The sequence below is a fragment of the Hordeum vulgare genome, chromosome 1H, assembly GCF_904849725.1.
Source record: "Hordeum vulgare subsp. vulgare chromosome 1H, MorexV3_pseudomolecules_assembly, whole genome shotgun sequence".
Lineage (NCBI taxonomy): Eukaryota > Viridiplantae > Streptophyta > Magnoliopsida > Poales > Poaceae > Hordeum > Hordeum vulgare.
Genome location: NC_058518.1, coordinates 496,461,624 through 496,486,138, shown reverse-complemented (window position 1 = coordinate 496,486,138; position 24,515 = coordinate 496,461,624). Strand labels below are relative to the sequence as shown.

Below are 24,515 nucleotides of genomic sequence, written 5' to 3'. Positions count from 1 at the left end.
TCCACACTGTGCTCTCATGAGCAAGTTGGTCTGAAGGTGTTACGCTCACCATATTTTTGTGTGTGAAAACGCTCAGCATATTTGGTAAGATAATAAATGAAGACGTGTGAAGGAAAAAAGTTGAGTTGCAAAAATCACCTGAACGTATGTATAGTAAATGAAAAAGAAACAACAACAAAAAAAATATGTCTAAGCTGAAAAAGAAACAACAACAAAAAAAATATGTCTAAGCTGAAAAAGAAACAACAACAAAAAAAATATGTCTAAGCTGAAAAAGAAACAACAACAAAAAAAATATGTCTAAGCTGAAAAAGAAACGACAACAAAAAGATATGTCTAAGCCCAGGTTCGAACTGGGGACCTTTAGTGTGTGAGACTAACGTGATAACCAACTACACCACCCAGACATGCTAATATCAGCTGTGGAAACAGTTTATATATCCTTTACGTGCTACAATCTGCTGCAGAAAGTCACTACACCATCTGTTTCTTTGTAAAAGCGCCCCCAACCTACCAAGGTACCTTTTCATCTGTTCATTAGCTCATTATAATTGCATGTTTTCCTTTGGTGTAGTTTTTTTTTGCAGGTAAACATTAATTTCCTTCGGTGTAGTTCCCTCCAAGGAACACAAATTTTGACAAGGGGACCATGGTACAAGAAATTGATTTCGGTGTCACTGAGATCGGCTGGCCTCATGAATGTGGAGAATAATACGGAGTTGGGGTAGATAACTCACGCCAAACAAGCCAAAATACAAGCCACTACATCCGACATACGATAAGCACGACTAAAGTCGTCAAAAGAGAAACTTTATGCCATGATATTGATGTTAGACAATCATCACAAAAAGTGGAGAATGATCAACTACAAGGCCGAAGAGTAAACTTTTTAAACAATCGGCAAGCACTGTCGTCGTTTTCTCCAAACAGATGCCATGATGAGGCTAATCATACATGGTTGGGACCGAAAGGACGCCGTCGGGATCCGAAAACGGGATTGGGTACGAGCAATGCGAGACACACAAAGTACCCAGGTTCGGGGCCTCTTTGGGAGGTAACACCCCTAGTCCTGCTTAAGTTGCTTGATGATTCGCCTGGGGATACCACATGCTCCTTGAGCTGTATGCGGGAGGAGGAAGAAGGGGCTCAGTGCTGTCTTTTCCCCTCCTATGCGAGTGTGTGTGTTCGGCCGACCCTTTGCATGGGGTTGGGCTAGGTGGTTTTATAGGCCAACACCCTGGCTTACAATAGGAATAGAAGGTACTAGGTGGGACCCGGCTGGCAGCTTCTGGAGCCAGCCAGGGGCCCCACCGGCTGGAGAAGTCTTGTCACAAGTGGGGGCCCGCCGACTGTTGGGTCCTGCCTAGAGCCGAGGCCCGCCGGCCGAGCCTCGCAATTGGTGCGTGCTTGCTATGTCGTGGCATGCGTCGCACTAAGCGCATCGCCTTGCGCAGCCGGCTTCGGTCATCGTGCGGCCGGTTGCACTGTTGCACATGCCGGTGCAGGTAATGGAATGGACGAGGGCGTGTTCGTCACTGTGCCGTGTTGGCTGGTTGTCGTTGGCGACGGTGAGTTATACGCCCCCTCCACTATAGCCTTGCGCGGTTAGGTCGAAGGTACCCGAAGTGTTGTAGTTGTACCCTTGGTGCCGATGCCCCTGACGTAGTTTGTCAGGGTGATGCGATCGAAGCTGACCCGTCGGCTGGCGGCGGCGGCGAGGGGGGGGGGCAGTCCATCGAATGGGCGAGTAGTGTCGCCCGAGTCGGCTCGACCGTGCAGCCGGCCCCCGAGGAGGAGCCGGTCGCCATGTATGGTTCGTGGAGTTCTTGCCTTTGGCCTACTCCAGGTTATCCCCCCATCAAGGAGTTTCATAGAAAAATGGGCTTTCGGAACATATGAGAATGTGAGAGTGACCTTGCGGCGGAGCTTGAGCGAACGCCTTTGTTAGAAATTAATTAGTAGATTAATTAGCCAAGGGATGTGTCCAACCCCGAACAGTCGTGTCTCCTCTCTCTCTCTCTATTGTCAACAGACACCTGTTCTCGAGGGATGCCTCCGAACAGACACCTCTGCTTCACACCTCTTCCAGATGTATATATACTTGAGAATCAATAAAAATCAGGACTGATCGTCCATTCACTTTCATTCAATCTCGTTTTACTCTAACACGTTATCAGCCCTTTGCCTTAACCTTGAGCGATTAGGCAACAATAAGACCGGCACCGCCGGCGGAGGAAAACACGACGCCGTCACTGGCATCAGCCGGAGAGCGATGGCGCGTTTTATCTCGCTCAATTGCATCGCAGCGCTACCCGTCGGACTGCATCCTAGTGATGTGGCGGCGCGCGAGGCCGTCGGTCCCGTCCAGGCTTCTCGCTAAACGGATGGCGTCCACCAAGACGGCTCATGGCGGCAGCGGACGACATTCGGCGCACGACGCGACGATGCCTTCTGGTGCGACGGGGAGGTACGCAGAGCACAGTGGTGCATCAGTGTCCGTGCCCTCCTCTTCTCTTTCCCCTCGCAGTCCGCGTATGAGAAGGGAAAGACCGGCGTGCATTGCTTGTCCATCCCCTTTGGTACGCCCGCGGCCATCAGCCTCGACACTGGCACGCTGGCGGCCATTTGCTCGGCGCGGTCATCCTGAACTTTGGGACGACACCCCATGTCTCCTCCCTACAAAATTGGTAATGGCAGCCAAAGGAAGTGGTGGCCAACGACCACGCCCACTCACGGCGCGGCGGCCGGCAGAGATGGCAGCAGCCAGCATCCGTCCCACGATGTGGAGGCACTCCCACGGCGCAGGACAACGACCTTCGATTGGTAACGCGGCCTTGACCTCTAATTCCTCACGACGATGATGTCATGACTGTGTACAGGCAAAGCAAACCCAATCGATGGATTCATGGCTGTACGCAGAATCAATAGAAGACCTTATCTCTTCGGCTATTTAACAATCTAGCACTTGTACTCTCTTTTATTGACAAATTAGGCATTGAGCCTTAGTACTACTTGCATAGAAGCCCTCATGCTAATTGTAACTATGCGACTTAGACCCTCTAAGCATATTATTACTGTTCAAGTGTTCATACATTGCAATTTCATCAAATTACAGAATACTACATACTAGAGGCGATATTGTGCCATATTCTACATGTTTGCCTCAGCAATCATTGTAAATAATAATTTAGAACGACTATACATTAAGTTTGGATATTATCCATCAGTACTGTAAGATCTATATTTTTTTCATTTTGGCAAGATGACTATCTTCAACGTGCTCTTCCAAATATTAATGTGTATATAGCCTAAATTTTTATTTGTGAATCACAAGGTATTGATGACATCTACTGCACAATACATAGATTATTCATCATTACTGTGAGGTCTACATCTTATCATTTTAACGAGATGATTACCTTCAAAGTGCTCTTCCAAATATTAATATTAGATGTGACTACCACAAGATATCATAAGGTAATGCTGGCATCTACTGCATAATTTTGCAGATTATCCACTATTACTGTGAGGTCTACATCATGTCATTCTGACAGATGACTACATTCAAAGTGATTTTCTTAAAAATAGCATAATATAAGGTAATAGAACTATAAGCATCTACTCACAATAGTCAGACTATGTTTTCTATTACTGCGAGATCTACACCATATTGGTGATTATCTTCAAAGTGTTATCCTATATAAATTGAGGTCAACACATATGGCTATATGGCATCAGCCATACTAGAATTTGCTCCTCCGATGCATTTATTGTTGTTCTTCACCAAAATATTTTACTCTCATAGTAAATATTGTTCTTGCACACTTTGCTTGAATATGTAATAGGAAACTACAGAAATATTTGCATATACGTATGATTACCTTCTATTACATTGGAAAAATAGATGACAGTGGAGCCTACGTCACTATGTCTAATTATAGTGTTAGCCATCCATCAAGATGGATCCCATAATTTATGACAATGATTAAGTGTCTCAACATTTTCGCAAGTTCCACATGACATCATGGTTATAATTTCATAGTGACTAACCAGTGTTAAGCATGCAAGTCTATATGTTTTGGCAGTGAATCTAAAGTCACACACTTCCTCAAGAATGTAGTCCAAAACATTAGCAATAATTTAATCACATGTGTTATATTGAAGGATACACCCGGGTTCACTAAGGATCACCTTGGCCATGATTGTTCTCAAACAAATCATTTATTCTTAGATGCCACTTACTCCTAGAAGTAAATTAAATAAATGCATTAGCATTTTCAAGCAACACATGGCTGACATTTCCAAATACAGTAAGTACATTTTAGGTGAGATTATTTATTGTAAGATGATTTACGACATCAGTCGTTGTATCCATCCGTGGTATTATTGCCACTGTAACTCCACCTGCAGGAAAATATTTTATGGCTATTCTCTTAATAGCTATGTATGTACATATTTTATTTTATATGTCACCAACTTCACTTGATTCTCTCAAGCTAAGTACATGAATGGATGAATATTTATTCACCTTGAATATTTTCCTTTAAGAGAAACATGCTACCATGAGAACATCATGGATGATCATCCATTCGTTGTTCAAGGCCTCAAACCTATTGCAACTTACAATTTGGTAGTTCTAAAATCAACTTTACCCTTTAGATGGTAAAGAAACATGGAATTTCTTAAAATCATCAGATTCACCCAACAGGTGCGATTCTATTGTTAAATTCTTGCTAGTATTGGGAGTACTAAGCAACTCATTGGTCACAAAATAGAACCATGAGGAATTCAAAGTAAAGTGGAGGCTAAATACAACCAATGAAAAATTGTCTTTTAATTGCGAATTGATCATTTCCAAATGATCACAAAGACAACTATTAAGTTTGTCAAATGTGTGGTTACATAAATATCGTACATATGATTACCAAACCCTCAAACATATGATCAAACCACACCATGAATTTGTTAAAAGGAAAATAAGTTCATTGGGATATTTGAAAATTTGCAAACATACGACCAGAAACTATTCTGGTAAATGATGTTCTCAAATCTTCATCAGAAAGAGAACCAAAAATATAGTGCAATAAAAGAATGATCAATTCGTTTGCGCCTATGATATGTTTGCATAATTCATTTTTCAGTAATATGGGAGACCTCATGTAATATCCCGATTATTCCCAAAATATTGTTGGACCGTGCTACGTAGCGGCGCCGCACAGACGCGCTCGTGTGCGGCGGGTGATTACGTCAGCTTTCCAGTCCCTCCTCTTGATTCCATCAGTTTTTTTCTCTCATGCAGCTTTTTTCACATGGGTCTGCAATAAAAATATCTTTCCATACTCATCCATGAGCTGATCCCAGCTTTTTTTTCATGAGACGACTTTTTCAATGTGGATCTGCAAATAAATATCTTTCATACTCATCTGAATCCCACAACCACCCCAGATCCCCCATCCCATAGACCCTGCCGTCTTCTTCCTCCCTTAGAAAAACTATTCCTCATAGCCTCCACTGCCAGAAACAAGATCCAAAGATGAAAAAAACAACATAACAAGGAGCAAAAGGATGGCATCTCCCACTGATCCAAGTTACCAACTGACAGAAAAGCATAAATCACAGGTACCTGGGAGGTCCCTTGCAAGAAACATGAATCTATTTACAAACTTGATGTTTTGTACAAAAGAAAATCCTACAGAGAAATCTCTTCTTTCTTCCCCAGAACATCACCTCTCTTTCTCCCCCAGATCTGCACCTCTTTTAGACGCATGTGTGAGGACAAAAACTGCATAGTTTTTCTTCAGCATCTAATTTACTCTCCAATTCCTGTTCCAAAACAAAAAAGTTGGAAAAAAAATTAGTTGATATATATTCTACATCTCACACAAAACGTGCAGGAAAAGAAAACAAATGCTTCCCAAGAAACAACAAAGGAAGAGGACACATAAAATGGATTCTCAGTTTCTCGCTACAGTTAATGTTGATGCTCATGACACAGGTTTGTCCCACCATACAGTTGCCATTTTATTTGTGTCACCACCATCCTTCCACAAAAAGCGTAGTTCTAGTTGTGTTTTTGCTGCTACCTTATTTCCAGAAAAAAGCCTTCAAGCCTAATCACTAACATAACAATTACACCCAGTCCACCTGCTAGTTGATGGTTTGGTTGATATGCTCTTTCAAGAGAGCTTCATGTAACTGACCCCTAGTTGCCAAGTTGTTTACTACTCCCAGACCAGTTTTCAGATAAAAAATGCCTTGGTTGCCACTATATATTTACTAGTTGCAAGAAAAACCCCCGCCCTAACTACCCAAATAGATTGAACCTTGTTGTCAGGTTGTTGTTTACTACTTTCAATATAGTTTCCAAATAAAAACGCCTTAGCTACCAAAAATAGATCGAACCTAGTTTTCATGTTGTTAACTACTTCGAGTCTAGTTTCCAAATAAAAAAGCCCTGGTTGTCGCTATATATGTACTAGTTATCAGAAAAAACAGTGCCTTAGCTACCAAACAAGATTGAACCTACTTGCCACGATGTTTCAGATTTAAAAGACCCTTATTACCGGAAAATAAAATTGCATATACTTGCCAAACGATGAGTCTTGGACCATGCGTTCACTGTGTACGGGGTGTCAGGTAACTTAAGCTCCATGCCGTCGCAATTCAAAGCATCAAGATACCTTAGTTGTGGGTGCAAAGAGATACAAGACACAATGAGTGAAAAACTGATTGCCAGATTCAAGTACACATAGTTGCCAGATATATATACACTGATTATCAGATTTAAGTATGCATAGTTACCAGGTTTTGGCGAGTGTGGTTACCATATACACATTGTTGCCAGAAATTAATAAGTTTAATTGTCAGAGAATTTCAAATATGAAACCTTAGTTGTGGGTGCAAAGAGATAGGAGACACGATCAAGTTACATGAAAACTGATTGCCAGATTCAAGTACACATAATTGTCAGATATATATACACTAATTGTCAGATTTAAGCATGCATAGTTACCAGGTTCAGGTTAAGATTGTCAGATTTACTAGCTAGCATCGAGCTGGAGCATATGGCTGTATACAAGCATTGGAATTACTACAAGTTCTTCTTGACGGTGAAGGAAGACTCTCCTAGCCTAGCCACAGTGATCATCCAATCCAATATACAAACGTCTGAAGTGGAAAGCATCAAGCCAAAGGGCCAAAAGCGCAGCTACAAAAGTTTGCGAATAGCAATAGGCTACCAGGTTTTGGCGAGTGTGGTTAGCTGTTATGTTTTCCATTTCACGGAACCTTTTGCATACTTTCGCATAAATGGAGTCTCAGTTTTTGGCTGCTGGTACTTTACACCCCACCCCCCCCAATAATTTCTAGTTTGATTATCATGTTGTTTTAAAAAAGCATCATTGTGTAACATTACTAGTTACCAGGTAATTGGTCTCTGCTTCCAATCTAACTTCCATACAAAAATTATTCTAGTTGTCACTACAATGTACTAGTTGCTACATAAAAAAACACATTAGTTACCAGAATAGTTTGAACCTATTTGACATGATGTTCCTGATTTAAGAAAGGTATGGATTCTACTAGTTTGCCAGATAAAATTGGCCTACATGTCATAAAAATGTGTGCCTACTTGTCATAATGTTTCAGATTTAAGAGAAAGTTTTGCATTCTACTAGTTTGCCAGATAAAATACTGCCCTAGTCACCAGAAAAATATGTGCTTACTTGACATGATGTTCCTGATTTAAGAAAAGGTTTGGTTTCTACTAATTTGCCAGATAAAACTGGCCTACTTGCCAAAAAATGTGTGCCTACTTGCCATAATGTTTCAGATTTGAGTGAAAGTTTTGCCCTCTACTAGTTTGCAAGATAAAAAAACTGCCCTATTCACCAGAAAAATATGTGCTTACTTGCCATGATGTTTGAGATTTAAGAAAATGTTTGGATTCTACTAATTTGCCAGATAAAACTGACCTACTTGCCAAAAAAATGTGTGCCTACTTGCCATAATGTTTCAGATTTGAGAGAAAGTGTTGCCCTCTACTAGTTTGCAAGATAAAAAAACTGCCCTAGTCACCAGAAAAATATGTGCTTACTTGCCATGATGTTTGAGATTTAACAAAAAGGTATGGATTATACTGGTTTGCCAGGTAGAAACTGCCCTAGTTACAAGAAAAATGTGTGCATAGTGACCATAATGTTTCAGATTTTAAGAATTTCTTTTTGTTCTAATACGTACTAATTTGCTAGATAAAGACTGTCCTACTCACCAGAGAAATATGTGCCTACTTCCCATGATGTTCCTACTGCCCAACCATGGCATACACAACTAGAGCAGATCACTTGTTCCTGGTTGTCAGATTTAGTTCTATCTAGTTTTCAGATTTCATCTTCCTAGTTGTCAAAATTAGTTGTATCTAGTTTCCAGATTATTTCTTTCTAGTAGCCAACTAAGTTTGCCGAGATTGCCATGCTCATGGCCCGTGGTTGCTGAAAATCCTCCTACTCCTTGTTAAAACTGCCATATGCGAGTCTGCACTTCTTAAATCTTGTTTAAGGCAGATATACAGTTTACGACTGAACATTATTAGACTAAGTATTCGTGCCATGAGCACAGGTTGAGGTTCTGGGTCCTGTCGCTACTGGTACCAGGAACGTACTGGAGGCTGCGTCCGCTGCAAAGGTTCGGCGGCTGGGTAGAGGAGGCCATCGATGATGTAGAGGAGGCCATCTCCCCTCCTACTCCTTGAACACCCAGGCCATGTAGTTGTTACTATTTAAGAAATCTCTGGCACCACCACAAGCGCCCAAAACACCACAACACCATCGTCGTCCTCGACGTCCTGCGAGACGGCAGTGTGCGGTGGCCTCCGCATCGTATATCCCTTCTGGCTCGGTGGCACCCACCCGCCGGAGTGCGGCTACCGGGCCTTCCAGGTCGGATGCGACCGCGACAGCATGGCGTCCCTCAAGAACTCCATCTGGAGGTACCAGATCCTCGAGATTTCTTAGGAACGCAACACCTTCAGGGTCGCCAACTGGGATCTCTCCAAGGGCACCTGCGACATCGAGGTCCATGTGAAAGCCTCCTCCGACCTCGGCCTCGCGCAACGCCAACCGCGACAGAAAAGGGTGGATCCCCTGTGCAACCCCGCCCCACACCTCTGCAGCCGACGACTAGATCGACCCCCGACCAACCCACCATCTCCGCAAGGGGGAGCAAAGGGAGTGGACTCACCGGAGTTTTCGCACGCTGGCGCCGGCGCCGGTGCGGGTCCGTCCTTTGTCGCACCGGATCCGCCCTCCTCCGACGCACCGGATCCGCCCTTCGTCGCGCCAGATCCGCCCTTCGTCGCGCCGGAGCTCGCGGGATCCGTCCTTCGTCTCGCGGGACTGAGCTCTTGACGTTGTGGGAGAGGAATGGGGGATCGTGGCTGTCAGTGCGGTGGGAGAGAAATTTGAACAGTTCCCCGCCCCTGTGTTAAGAACGGTGGACGGTCGGTGCGGCGCTGTCTAGCCACATGAATAGCATGCGCGAATCGTGGCGTGCCGCAACATGGGGTGACCGCGGTGCGGCGCTTCCCAATAGAATTTCCCAATATTGTTTGCCTATAGTCGTACAACTACATGTAGTATAAATGTCCAATATCTTATTTCTTGAACATTACATTTGATAAATTTTGAATGTATGAATCAATTCATACTCAGTTTTGTTGCGTAAAAAATAATTTTCGAAATCTTACAAAATATTTGTCTTTAAGACTTACAATCCTGGTTTGGGGTTGATTAGAAAATTATTGACAATTCTATTGGTCACAACTTTACAAGTTGCAAATTTTCCCAAATCATCAGATTTTATGTGCACCACATGTGCCATAGGGGAAATTAATTTAAGGAACTCTCACCTTACAATTCTAAATGAGCCAACTCATTTTTCCTTGAACACATTCAGAAGATATTTGGATTACTCAACCATTATGTGGTATTTTATAGATACTTCATGGTATTCATGAAAATTTTATAAAATGATTTCAAGTGTGTCTCTTGTCACACAAAACCATGAATGATATAACTAAACTAATTGCTCAAATTGTCAAAGTAAGAGCAAGTTATCCTAAACAAGGTATAAATTCATTCTAATGGACAACTTCGTTGAACTCATTTCACAAGAAATGTCTGATTATATATAATACTTTATATATATACCCATAATGATGAAATTTGATATCTTATCAAAGATAGTGAAATTAATTACATGACCAATCTTAAAGAACTGTAAATTTACTAGCCTCTTGCTGGTAACATACGGCCTTATACACCGTAAGTATGATCTAAATCATAACAACTGCATATCATACTACTTTCCCATTGTAGTAATTACGTGGAAATCAACAAAGTATTTCCTATCTGCGATATTCTAGTTACATACCAATATCACCACTCCAGCATACATCAATGGGTTCTCACAAAAAAAATTAGGGATCTATGTGAGGAATAAAAAAAAATTATCCGTCAATCAAAATTAATCATAGCCCGTATGTTGATTGCATCAGCAATAAGGACATTTATGGCATTAGGGGGAGATTAGTACCACAAAGAATGCCAAGAAATAAATTAGAAATGTTATTCACATTCAATCCTTATATCCACGTACTCAACTCATTGCAAATCTGCCACATACGTTTACTGATAACAAAGGTGTCACCCAATTTTATATTGCTGCAGTAAAGTGTCAGAAAGAGTGGAGGTATCTGATAAACCACTCTTCTCCCCAAATGAGAGCAATAGGGGGAGAAACCTGACCACACGAGATATAATCTCGCATATGCTTCTGCGAAAATAGAGGAAATCAAATCCTTAACCAGTAAATGTAATTCAATATCAAGTTGAAAGACACCTCACTGGATGCTCATCATATTTTTGTGCCGGGACATCGAAACACCTTGACTCCATTGTTGTAGGAAATCACAAGGAGTTAAAAGGAATAAATACATTTCCACAAATTTCATTGATTCCTCCAGAATCATATAACATAAGTCTACATTTGTCGACATATATTTCTTCTCAAAAATGCTAAAACCTTTTGGGCCCTGAACCAAAATCCATGGTAGAGTGCCTCTTGTACTCATATTGGTTCACGTAAAAGGAAGCAAGTAATGAAGAATAGCACTCGCTCTACAAACGAGTGGTATTTACCACAGTAATACCTACTCCACATAAGTATCTTTCTTATAGAATACTAAAACTTCTCATTCATAGACAAAGTAAATGAGGTGGTGAGAAAGCAAGGCTTGTAGCAAAAGGGTTCACGTAGAGACCCGACATTGATTACGATGTAACATACCTTCTTGGTATGAGTGGAACTATCACTAGTAGAAAACGGGCCTTTGGCCTGGACCATTTAGTCCCGGAGTGCCTCAAGGCCGGGACTAAAGGCCCGGCCACGTCGCCCCAATTCTCAATGCCTCCCTCGAGGCTTTAGTCCCGGGCCGTAAGGAGCCTTTAGTCCCGGTTCGTGTCCCAAACCGGGACTAAAGGGCTACACGGCGGGCGGCGGTGGTGGCAACCATTCGTATCCCCCTTTAGTCCCGGTTGGTGGCTCAACCCGGGACTAAAGGCCTAACACGTGGCATGCCATGGTTGTGGCGGCGGTTGGTATACCTCTTTAGTCCCGGTTGGTGGCTCAACCCGGGACTAAAGGACTAACGCGTGGCCTGCCGTAGTGGGGCGACCGTTGGCATACCTCTTTAGTCCCGGCGTCGCCCTCTCTGAAAAGCACGAACCGAAGCGTACAGTCGCCATTTCTCTGTTCTTCTTCTCTCTCGCGTCGCCCTCTCTGTTCTTTTCCTCTCTTCTTCCCTTCTCTTCTTCCACCATGCCAACTATCTTTCGTGAGGTGGTCGCGCATGGCGCGACGAAGCTCCTTGTCGTGTACACGAACCTGAGCGCGGAGGTGCCGCATTTCCTTCAACAGTTGAAGGAACGATGGTTTAACCACGCACTGGATCATGAGAAGTTCTTCAGGCTTGATCTGGAGTACACGGCCGATCAACGTTGTGTCGCCGTCATCCAAATATGCTTCGCAACCCATGTCTTGATCTTCCAATGGGCGAAGTAAGTTTTGAGGCTTTCTTTGATCCAAGATAATCCCTCCCCTAGGGTCACTACTCCCACGTTCACATGGATTTTGTGTATTTGTGTATCTGATTAAGTAGCGTAGTAGATTTTGTGTATTTGTACATTTGATTTAGTAGTGCAGTATGTGTGGAATACATTTGATTTAGTAGTGTAGTACATTTGATTTAGTACTGGAATACATTTGATTTAGTAGTGTAGTACATTTGATTTAGTAGTGGAATACATTTGATTTAGTAGTGTAGTACATTTGATTTTGTGTATTTGTACATTTGATTTAGTAGTGTAGTACATTTGATTTAGTAGTGTAGTATGTGTGGAGTACATTTGATTTATTTGTGTTCATTTATAATTCACATTGGATTGAATTTTGTAAATCCGATAAGACTTAGTTTGTAGTTTGGATTTACTAGTTAACAAGCTTTCTTTTGTTTGCATATTATGCATAATGTCCATAATCTATCATAGTGAATTCCACGTATAAGTTTATTTGTTTCTATCATAGTTGGTTCCCTTCAAATAGTTGTAGTGAAACATGTTTCCTTATTGCAGCAGTAGGTTTATAATCTATCTCTAGGTTCCATTGCATATATGCTATATGAATCCTAAAGATAAGTTTCTATTTAGTTGTAGTGAAACATGTTTCCTTATTGCAGCAGTATGTAACATTTTGTCCATTTTAATTTGTTTCTGTTGCAGGAGTGACAAGCATTGTCCAGGACTCATGGAGTTCCTTTGCAGCGGCGTCACTTTTGCTTCCGTTGACATAAGGAACGACAGGCTGAAGATGAGGCACAACTTCGGTATTGAGATACCAGCTGGTTGCCTCGTTGATATCCAAACGATATTCAAGCTTCAACATGACAGGACTTCGATGGCTCGTATGGCAGTTGCCTTGATCGACGATTCATATGTTGATATGAAGACCGGTTTCCCAAGGTCTCAGCACAGACTTTGGGAGAAGGGCCCACTTGATGAAATCAACATTGAGTATGCAGCAAAAGATGCATATGTTTCATACGAGTTGTACCGCAAGATTCGACTCGTCCACTATGGCCAGGGTCACCTATATCCCCTCGAGGAAGGTGGACATTCTGATTCAGATGATTCAGACGAGTAGTGTTCTTAACGTCGAACACTTGTATATATATCTATTGTAGCTATTATTATGTACTGTTTGGACTAGTATCATGTACTTCTTGAACCAATTTATATATGTCTAGTTTCTGTTTGTGCCATTATAGTTTTCAAATTTGAATGGTTTAGCCCTTTCTAACTTCATTTGCTACTTTTGAATGGTTTAGCCCTTTCTAACTTCATGGTATCATGCATTTCGACCACATATATATACAAAAAGTCTTCAGTTCAAATAAGTTCAAAAAATGAAATCCCTTTTGTAACAGATCTGTTTTTGAATAAAACAATCACTTCTCCTTCTTCTCCTTGTGCTAGATATTGGTTATGCACTAGGGGAAGTAGGAGTAGCGACCATCATCGACGGTTGAAAAATCAGGTGAGCTAGTGTCCACCATATATGAGAGAAGAAGAAATCCCTTTGTGATGTGCCTTTGAATGGTGCATTTTGAACACACAAAAAGTATGGAGTTCAAATAAGTTTAAAAAAATGAAATCCCTTTGTAAGAGATGAGTTCTCGTTTGAAACCCTCCTACTTCGAGAGAGATTGTCAGTTTTGTACACGAACTGCATCCAGTCTTTGTCGTAGCCGTCTCAACTTTTTAACACATGCTATGTGGGTGAAATGATGATAGCATGCCAACTTTCAAGATTTCCAGAGTTCATTTGTAGTGCTTTTCAATTTCAGGGTCAACTAGCTCAAAAAAATAAGTAAATGCACGAAATATAACAAATGAAGTCAGAAATTGTTGAAATTTTGTGATGTGCCTTTGAATGGTGCATTTTGAACACACAAAAAGTATGGAGTTCAAATAAGTTTAAAAAAATGAAATCCCTTTGTAAGAGATGAGTTCTCGTTCGAAACCCTGCTACTTCGAGAGAGATTGTCAGTTTTATACACGAACTGCATCCAGTCTTTGTCGTAGCCCTCTCAACTTTTTAACACATGCTATGTGGGTGAAATAATGATAGCATGCCAACTTTCAACATTTTCAGAGTTCATTTGTAGTGCTTTTCAATTTCAGGGTCAACTAGCTCAAAAAAATTAGTAAATGCACGAAATATAACAAATGAAGTCAGAAATTGTTGAAATTTTGTGATGTGCCTTTGAATGGTGCATTTTGAACACATAAAAAGTATGGATTTCAAATAAGTTTTAAAAAAATGAAATCCCTTTGTAAGAGATGAGTTCTCGTTCGAAACCCTGCTACTTCGAGAGAGATTGTCAGTTTTGTACACGAACTGCATCCAGTCTTTGTCGTAGCCCTCTCAACTTTTTAATACATGCTATGTGGGTGAAATGATGATAGCATGCCAACTTTCAACATTTTTAGAGTTCATTTGTAGTGCCTTTCAATTTCAGGGTCAACTAGCTCAAAAAAATAAGTAAATGCACGAAATATAAGAAATGAAGTTAAAATAACAAAATAGATAATAGTTTGGATAGTCAAAATTATTAATTATGAAAATAAAAAATAGTTTTGCATTATTTATTCAATTTGAAACACTTTTCATTATTATAGTTTTGTCAAATTCTCAAATATGCAAAAAGAATATTTAATAAACATAGTTTTTAATTGAAAATAACAAATTAGATAATAGTTTGGATAGTCAAAATTATTAATTATGAAAAGAAAAAATAGTTTTGCATTATTTATTCAATTTGAAACACTTTTCATTATCATAGTTTTGTCAAATTCTCAAATATGCAAAAAGAATATTTAATAAACATAGTTTTTAATTGAAAATAACAAAATAGATAATAGTTTGGATAGTCAAAATTATTAATTATGAAAATAAAAAATAGTTTTGCATTATTTATTCAATTTAAAACACTTTTCATTATCATAGTTTTGTCAAATTCTCAAATATGCAAAAAGAGTTTTTAATAAACATAGTTTTTAATTGAAAATAACAAAATAGATAATAGTTTGGATAGTCAAAATTATTAATTATGAAAATAAAAAAAATTGAAACTATATTCGAGATCATAGAGAAAATTCAACCTAAATTCTCATTTGAATTTAGATTAAATTTTCCCTATAATTTCTAATATAGTTACAATTTTCAGTGAGTTTAGGCCCGTAAGCCTGCTTTAGAGAGGAGCTCGATGGAGAAGTTGCGACGGGGCTTATAAACAAGTGTTAATCCCCCTCGCTGGGCGAGGTGGGACTAAACTTATCGTACAGCCGAGGAGGGTCTTTAGTCCCGGTTGGAGCCACGCCCCGGGACTAAAGACACCCTTTAGTCCCAGTTGGAGCCACGCCCCGGGACTAAAGACCCCCTGCTTCCCGCCTCTTGGTCTGCCCGAAAAGAGGCCTTTAGTCCCGGGTCGTGGCTCCAACCGGGACTAAAGGGGGTCTTTAGTCCCGGGGCATGGCTCCAACCGGGACTAAAGCCCCTCCTATATAAGCGGGACTTCGAAAATTTCCAACCCAATTCGTCCATTTCTCTTCTTCTTCCTCTCGTTCTCCTGCCCGGCGCGGCACAACGACGAACGTAACCAACGCCGTCAGGCTGCCCGCCGTCCTGCTCGTCGTCGGTCGTCCTCCTCGCCGCCGCGCCGTCCTCCTCGCCGTCGCGCCGTCCTCCTCGCCGCCGCGCCGTCCTCCGCGCCGTCCTCCTCGCCAACACTCCGGCCAGTAAGCCCCCCGCCCCCTCCTCCCCAACATTCCGGCCAGTATAGAAGAAAAGAAGAAAAAGGAGAAGAAAGGAAGAAAAAGGAGAAGAAAAGAAGAAAAAGAAAATATTTTTTTGTCATTTAATTCCTATTGTTATTAGGTTTGTGCTAGATTATTAGGGTTAGTAATATTTAGAATTAGGTTAGGGTTACAAGAAGAAGAAATATGAACAAAAATAAGAAAATAAGATTAGGAAAAATGAAAATAAGAAGAGGAGGAGAAGAAAAGAAGAAAAAGTGTATATTGTATAGTGTATATGCTTAAGTGTATAGTGTATATAGTGTATAGTGTATAAGGAGAGGAGGAATTTTGCTATAGTGTATATAGTGTATAGTGTATAAGAAAAGAAGAAAAGAAGAGAAGGAGAAGAGAAGAAAAGAAGAGGAGGAGAAGAGAAGAAAGAAGAGGAGGAGAAGAAAAATGAAAATAAGTGTTAATAGTTTAATTTTGCTATTGTATATGCTTAAGTGTTAATAGTTTATTTTTAGCAAGAAAATTCATAGAACTAGTTTATTTTTTTAGTTCATTTTACGATGCCTATCCCGCATCCTCGTCATCGACTCGGCGAAGGACACCTGCTTGATCAGAGGGGCCCTGTCCGGGACTGGGCTCCGCCCGGCTGGTATTGGGAGGTGCTACCTTCCGGGGGGCGTAGGTTGGTGAGGAGCCAGCCCGTCGTTGACCCGATCCTTGTTTGGTGGCGGTCGCGTGGGCCAGTGAGGGTGCCGAGGCTTCCGGACACCGCGGAGGTGGTACGTCACCGTGTCAGCAAGGAGGATGAGCACGTCCGTCGCTACATGGTTGCGTTGGAGGGCAGGTTCGAGCACACCTGGCAGGTTCTTCGGGGATCTCACTGGAGCTATGATCCTGTGATGGTTCCTTCTCTTTGGGTTTCCACCGCCCGCGCCGATACCCGTCAGGCGCTACGGTTCTAGATGTATTAGTGATGCTATATGTATGATAGTATTCGAGGAGTATTAATGATAATATTCGACGATGTACGGACAAAAGTGATGATGTATTAGCTTATAATTGAATGCATGCTAATTTGAATACTACTTTATTTTACGATTTGGTTTTGCTTAGTGAATGCTCAAATTGGAAATTTACTCCTACTTTGAATACTATGCAGACATCTAGGAGTCTCAAATTGGAAAAGTACTCCTACTTTGGTTTTTGGTACAAAGGTTAAGAGAATCCGTTTTTTGCAGAACTATGGATCCACATATCAGGAACCTCGAAGAGGAAGAACTTCTGGAAGATATAATCAAAGACGGCCCCGACGTTAAACCAGTTGAATCTCCGTCGTTATATCTAAACCAGGACGTTGGAATGGAGGTCGAGCGACACGAAGATGAAGTCGATGGGGCAGGAGATAGGTCCAATGAAGGAGAAGGTGATAGCTCCACTGATGGAGAAGCCGGTGAAGAGGAGAAGTCCGGCGAGGTATACATATGAAGTTCGACAATCACTTGTAATATGTGAAAAATATTGGAGATAGCTCTATATTGTATACATATACATTCATTTGACAAATGTTTCTCCCTCTTAGGCCTCCTCATCGAGCAAAACTATGAAACGAGGCCCGACTAGAAAGTTGGATGCACGGACGCATTACACATTTGAGGTGATATTTCCTACGGGCGAACCCAAGCTTCCTAAGAATGCTGCTGACACATTCAAGAAGCAATGCGGAGTTCTCGTTAGGGATCACGTCCAGATCAGCGTTCGGGAGTGGAACAAGCGCAAAGGGGCAGCCGATAGTGACTATGTCGCCGAAAGGTACAAAGATAATCTTTGGAATGATCTCATGTCACATTTCAACCTGCCAGAATGTGAGAATGAAGACGCCGCAGGCAAACTGAGGGCCAAAGTCAAGCAGTGGACTCTGAAGAAGATGGCCGAACTGTTCCGTAGCTGGAAGAAGAAGCTATGGAAAAACTATCTGAAGACACATAAAGTGCCAGTATTCGAGGGGTATCTAGCCAAGCAGGCAAATTACTGGAAGGCATTTCAAGAGTACAAGGAGTCAGAAGATGCCCAGGCATTATCAGAAAAGAACAAGATAAATGCTGACAAGAAGATATATCACCACAAGCTGGGGCCAGGGGGCTATGAGACTGTCATCCCAAAGTGGGATAAGAAAGAGCAAGATCTGATAGATAGAGGCATCGTACCTGAACCACTCCGTGATGATTAGGAATTGAGAGCAAGAAATTGGTTCCTTGCGCATGATGGGTCATACGACGAAACAACAGGGGACCTCATCTGCAATGACAATCTTAGGATACCCAGGGAGAATTGGAAAAGGATAGTGAAAGAAATTAAGGAGGGAAGAAGAAATTTCACTGCCGATAGAGAGAAAGATTTGCTCACACTGGTCCTCGGCAATGACGAACATGGAGGACGAACGCGAGGCTTCGGTCCTTCTTACCCGTGGTGGCTTGGGTTTGCCAGAGACCAAGACACTTAAAAAAGCCGAGAGAGAGCAAAGAAGCGGCAACAGGATGAGGAGAATGACAAGTTCAACCAGTTGCTTGCCAGGATTAACGAGCAACAGAAGCAGATTGATGAGCTTAGAGGAGTACCGCGCCAGGAAGATCCTGGAGTTGATATTACCGGCGCCCCATCTAAGCGGAAAAGCAGCGTGGCTGAATCTGAGGCCCCGCCTGACGATGAACCAAGAATGATAGAGGGCGGTCCCGGCTACCCCGTGGATGGAATCAAGGAGTCAACATCATGTGAACTCCATCATAAATTCAAGAACATATCCATGAAGGTGGCCGTCGGACAAGCTTTACCTTCTGGCCCTGATGCACGCTGGCATGGCCGTGAGATTCCAGCTGGCTTTGCTAAAGTCGGGGTGGATGAAATCATGACGGGGTTTAATGATATGGAGCTCGACATAGCTGGACCCGAAGATGAGAGGACACTCGGAGAAGTACTGGGTGGAGTCATCCTATGGGACAAGAACTACATCAAGCTTCCAGTCTCGGCCCCAAGGACAACACCGCCTCCGAGTCGTCGCAGGTCACCTACACCTCCATTACCTCCAAGCCCTCCACATGACGTCGGCCAGCACAACTCGAGTCCATCTCGATCACCGCCGCCGGACTTGGGTCGTCCGTCTTCGCCGCCGCCCGCACATGATACTAAGCGGAAGCGTGCCAGCAAGAACGCTTCGTCGATGATTTCTAAGCGATGGAGCTCCCCAAAGCGCAAACTGTCGCCCCTCCCAAAGGTACCTCATGCTAATCTTCCTATCAGACCTTATGATCGTACCCCCGAGGAAAACGCGAGGATAGCAAAGGAACAACATGAGGCGCAGATGAAAAGGAAGGAACCCGAGCCCCGCCCGAAATACACCGAGAAGAACATAGCATGGGCAAAAGACTTCATAACCACTCCATCACAGTATGACTTACACTATAAGCCTGATGACTATACACGCACATTGCAGAAGGAAGTGAAAAAGAGCAAGTCACATGCAAGTGCAAGTGGGAGCAAATCAAGTTCAACTACAAGCAAGAAAAAGTCAGACGTTCCTCAGCTTGGACAACATGCCAAACAGTCGATCCCACCCCTCAAGGTGTTAACCGAGAAAGTCCCCCCTCCGGTGCAGGGGCAAGCTTTTGAAAATGCAAAGGAGTTGGCGGATGAATGTGGTATATCGATTGAAAATTTGCTGGCTAATTCCCAAGACGACAGGATACCCAAGGCTGTGGTAGCCCCTAAGCCACAGTTTGTCATGGGAGAGCCTTTGGTCAGCAAAGATGATCTCCCAACAAATATGTGTTACTTGCATAAATGATACTTAAGTGAATCAAAGAATGGGAGAACGATGATCGTGCTGAGTGTCCCACAGGAGTACTACGGCCGCTCCGAAGAAATCCATATCGACTTTGATGAACTCTTCCAGATTTACAATGGCGACGCCCTCGACAAATCGCTTATGAGTTGCTATTGTCTGTAAGTTTTTCAATTCGTTGTCTACATATAACTTGTTTAGTTATTTCAATTCATTGTCTATATATAATTAACTTGTACTCTATTATGCAGAATGAAGATTCTGGAGTGTAAAAGTAAGAGCATCATAAATATTGGGTTTATTGATCGAGATAAAATACATAGAGCGACGCTAACTAATTATCCCAAGGAGACGGAGGAAAACCTTCTAAGGTTTCTAATAGATCAAAATTTCTGTGACCACATACTGTTTCCATACAACTTCAGGTGAGGGTCTTTACTCTGTTGTGTCCATTCACTTATAAGTGTAATTGGTAAGTTACTCACACACACACACACACACACAAATATATATATATATATATATATATATATATATTGTTGGAATTATGCCCTAGAGGCAATAATAAATGTATAGTTATTATTACAATTCCTGTATCAAGATAATAGTTTATTATCCATGCTATAATTGTATTGAATGAAGACTCGTTTACATGTGTGGATACATAGACAAAACACCGTCCCTAGCATGCCTCTAGTTGGCTAGCCAGTTGATCAAAGATAGTCAGTGTCTTCTGATTATGAACAAGGTGTTGTTGCTTGATAACTGGATCACGTCATTGGGAGAATCACGTGATGGACTAGACCCAAACTAATAGACGTAGCATGTTGATCGTGTCATTTTGTTGCTACTGTTTTCTGCGTGTCAAGTATTTATTCCTATGACCATGAGATCATATAACTCACTGACACCGGAGGAATGCTTTGTGTGTATCAAACGTCGCAACGTAACTGGGTGACTATAAAGATGTTCTACAGGTATCTCCGAAGGTGTTAGTTGGGTTAGTATGGATCAAGACTGGGATTTGTCACTCCGTATGACGGAGAGGTATCTCGGGGCCCACTCGGTAATACAACATCACACACAAGCCTTGCAAGCAATGTAACTTAGTGTAAGTTGCGGGATCTTGTATTACGGAACGAGTAAAGAGACTTGCCGGTAAACGAGATTGAAATAGGTATACGGATAGTGACGATCGAATCTCGGGCAAGTAACATACCGAAGGACAAAGGGAATGACATACGGGATTATACGAATCCTTGGCACTGAGGTTCAAACGATAAGATCTTCGTAGAATATGTAGGATCCAACATGGGCATCCAGGTCCCGTTATTGGATATTGGCCGAGGAGTCTCTCGGGTCATGTCTACATAGTTCTCGAACCCGCAGGGTCTGCACACTTAAGGTTCGACGTTGTTTTATGCGTATTTGAGTTATATGGTTGGTTACCGAATGTTGTTCGGAGTCCCGGATGAGATCACGGACGTCACGAGGGTTTCCGGAATGGTCCGGAAACGAAGATTGATATATAGGATGACCTCATTTGATTACCGGAAGGTTTTCGGAGTTACCGGGAATGTACCGGGAATGACGAATGGGTTCCGGGAGTTCACCGGGGGGGGGGGGGGGCAACCCACCCCGGGGAAGCCCATAGGCTTTGGGGAGACACAGCAGCCCTTAGTGGGCTGGTGGGACAGCCCCAAAGGGGCCTATGCGCCAAGAGAAAGAAAATCAAAAGAAAAGAAAAAAAAAGGGAAGAAGTGGGAAGGGAGGGGGACTCCTCCCACCAAACCAAGTCCAACTCGGTTTGGGGGGGGAGTCCTCCCCCCTTGGCTCGGCCGACCCCTTCGGAGTCCCTTGGACCCCAAGGCAAGGTCCCCCTCCCTCCTCCTATATATATGGGGCTCTTAGGGCAGATTTGAGACGACTTTCTCACGGCTGCCCGACCACATACCTCCATAGTTTTTCCTCTAGATCGCGTTTCTGCGGAGCTCGGGCGGAGCCCTGCTGAGACGAGATCATCACCAACCTCCGGAGCACCGTCACGCTGCCGGAGAACTCTTCTACCTCTCCGTCTCTCTTGCTGGATCAAGAAGGCCGAGATCATCGTCGAGCTGTACGTGTGCTGAACGCGGAGGTGCCGTCCGTTCGGTACTAGATCGTGGGACTGATCGCGGGATTGTTCGCGGGGCGGATCGAGGGACGTGAGGACGTTCCACTACATCAACCGCGTTCTCTAACGCTTCTGCTGTTCGATCTACAAGGGTATGTAGATCACTCATCCCCTCTCGTAGATGGACATCACCATGATAGGTCTTCGTGCGCGTAGGAAATTTTTTGTTTCCCTTGCGACGTTCCCCAACAGTGGCATCATGAGCTAGGTTCATGCGTAGATGTCTTCTCGAGTAGAACACAAAAGGTTTTGTGGGCGGTGATGTGCGTTTTTCTGCCCTCCTTAGTCTTTTCTTGATTCCGCGGTATTGTTGGATTGAAGCGGCTTGGACCGACATTACTCGTACGCTTACGAGAGACTGGTTTCATCGTTACGAGTAACCCCCTTTGCTCAAAGATGACTGGCAAGTGACGGTTTCTCCAACTTTAGTTGAATCGGATTTAACCGAGGAGGTCCTTGGATGAGGTTAAATAGCAACTCATATATCTCCGTTGTGGTGTTTGCGTAAGTAAGATGCGATCCTACTAGATACCCTTGGTCACCACGTAAAACATGCAACAACAAAATTAGAGGACGTCTAACTTGTTTTTGCAGGGTATGATTGTGATGTGATATGGCCAACGATGTGATGTGATATATTGTATGTATGAGATGATCATGTTGTAATAGAAATATCGACTTGCACGTCGATGGTACGGCAACCGGCAGGAGCCATAGGGTTGTCTTTATACTAACATATGTGCTTGCAGATGCGTTTACTATTTTGCTAGGATGTAGCTTTAGTAGTAATAGCATAAGTAGCACGACAACCACGATGGCAACACATTGATGGATGATCATGGTGTGGCGCCGGTGACAAGAAGATCGTGCCGGTGCTTTGGTGATGGAGATCAAGAAGCACGAGATGATGGCCATATCATGTCACTTATGAATTGCATGTGATGTTAATCCTTTTATGCACCTTATTTTTCTTAGAACGACGGTAGCATTATGAGGTGATCTCTCACTAAAATTTCAAGACGAAATTGTGTTCTCCCCGACTGTGCACCGTTGCTACAGTTCGTCGTTTCGAGACACCACGTGATGATCGGGTGTGATAGACTCAACGTTCACATACAACGGGTGCAAAACAGTTGCGCACGCGGAACACTCGGGTTAAGCTTGACGAGCCTAGCATGTGCAGACATGGCCTCGGAACACATGAGACCGAAAGGTCGATCATGAATCATATAGTTGATATGATTAGCATAGGGATGCTTACCACTGAAACTATACTCAACTCACGTGATGATCGGACTTGGGATAGTGTAAGTGGATCATGAACCACTCAAATGACTAGAGAGATGTATTTTTTGAGTGGGAGTTTAGCATATAATTTGATTAAGTTGAACTCTAATTATCTTGAACATAGTCTAAGTCCACTTTGAATATATTTGTGTTGTAGATCATGGCTCACGCAAGTGTCATCCTGAATTTTAATACGTTCCTAGAGAAAGCTAAGTTGAAAGATGATGGAAGCAACTTTGTAGACTGGGCTCGTAATCTTAAGCTAATCTTACAAGCTGGAAAGAAGGATTATGTCCTTAATGCTGCGCTAGGAGATGAACCACCCGCTACGGCTGATCAGGATGTTAAGAACGCTTGGTTAGCGCGTAAGGAGGACTACTCAATAGTTCAATGTGCAGTCTTGTATGGCTTAGAACCGGGACTTCAACGTCGCTTTGAGCGTCATGGAGCATTTGAGATGTTCCAGGAGTTGAAGTTTATCTTTCAGAAGAACGCCCGGATCGAGAGGTATGAGACCTCCGATAAATTCTATGCTTGCAAGATGGAGGAAAACTCGTCTGTCAGTGAACATGTGCTCAAAATGTCTGGGTACTCAAACCGTCTGGCTGAACTGGGGATTGAACTCCCGCAAGAAGCTATCACTGACAGAATCCTTCAATCACTGCCGCCAAGCTATAAAGGCTTTGTGTTGAACTACAACATGCAAGGGATGAACAAGTCTCCCGGCGAGTTGTTTGCGATGCTGAAAGTCGCAGAGTCTAAACTCCGTAAAGACCATCAAGTGTTGATGGTGAGCAAGACCACTAGTTTCAAGAGAAACGGCAAAGGCAAGAAGGGCAATTCGAAGAAGAGCGGCAAGCCTGTTGCCAATCCGCCGAAGAAACCCAAGGCTGGACCTAAGCCTGAAACAGAGTGCTTCTATTGCAAGGGTATGGGTCACTGGAAGCGCAATTGCCCCAAGTATCTGGTAGATAAGAAGGCGGGCAAAGAAAAATCAGGTATATTTGATATACATGTTATTGATGTGTACTTAACCGGCTCTCGTAGTAGTGCCTGGGTATTTGATACCGGTTCTGTTGCTCACATTTGCTACTCGAAGCAGGAACTGCGGAATAGACGAAGGCTGGCGAAAGACGAAGTGACGATGCGCGTAGGAAACGGTTCCAAGGTTGATGCAATCGCCGTCGGCACAGTGTCACTTCAACTACCATCGGGATTAGTGATGAACTTAAATCATTGTTATTTAGTGCCCGCGTTGAGCATGAACATTATATCTGGATCTTGTTTATTGCGAGAC

At 42.8% G+C, this 24,515-nt stretch overlaps 1 non-coding gene across 1 annotated transcript; it reads right to left on the bottom strand.

Annotated features, from left to right (window-relative positions):
- Positions 1 to 333: 333 nt before the first annotated feature.
- On the bottom strand, positions 334 to 407 carry TRNAV-CAC. The gene has a single exon. It is a non-coding gene; the product is annotated as a tRNA-Val (tRNA).
- Between the last annotated feature and the right edge of the window lie 24,108 nt (positions 408 to 24,515).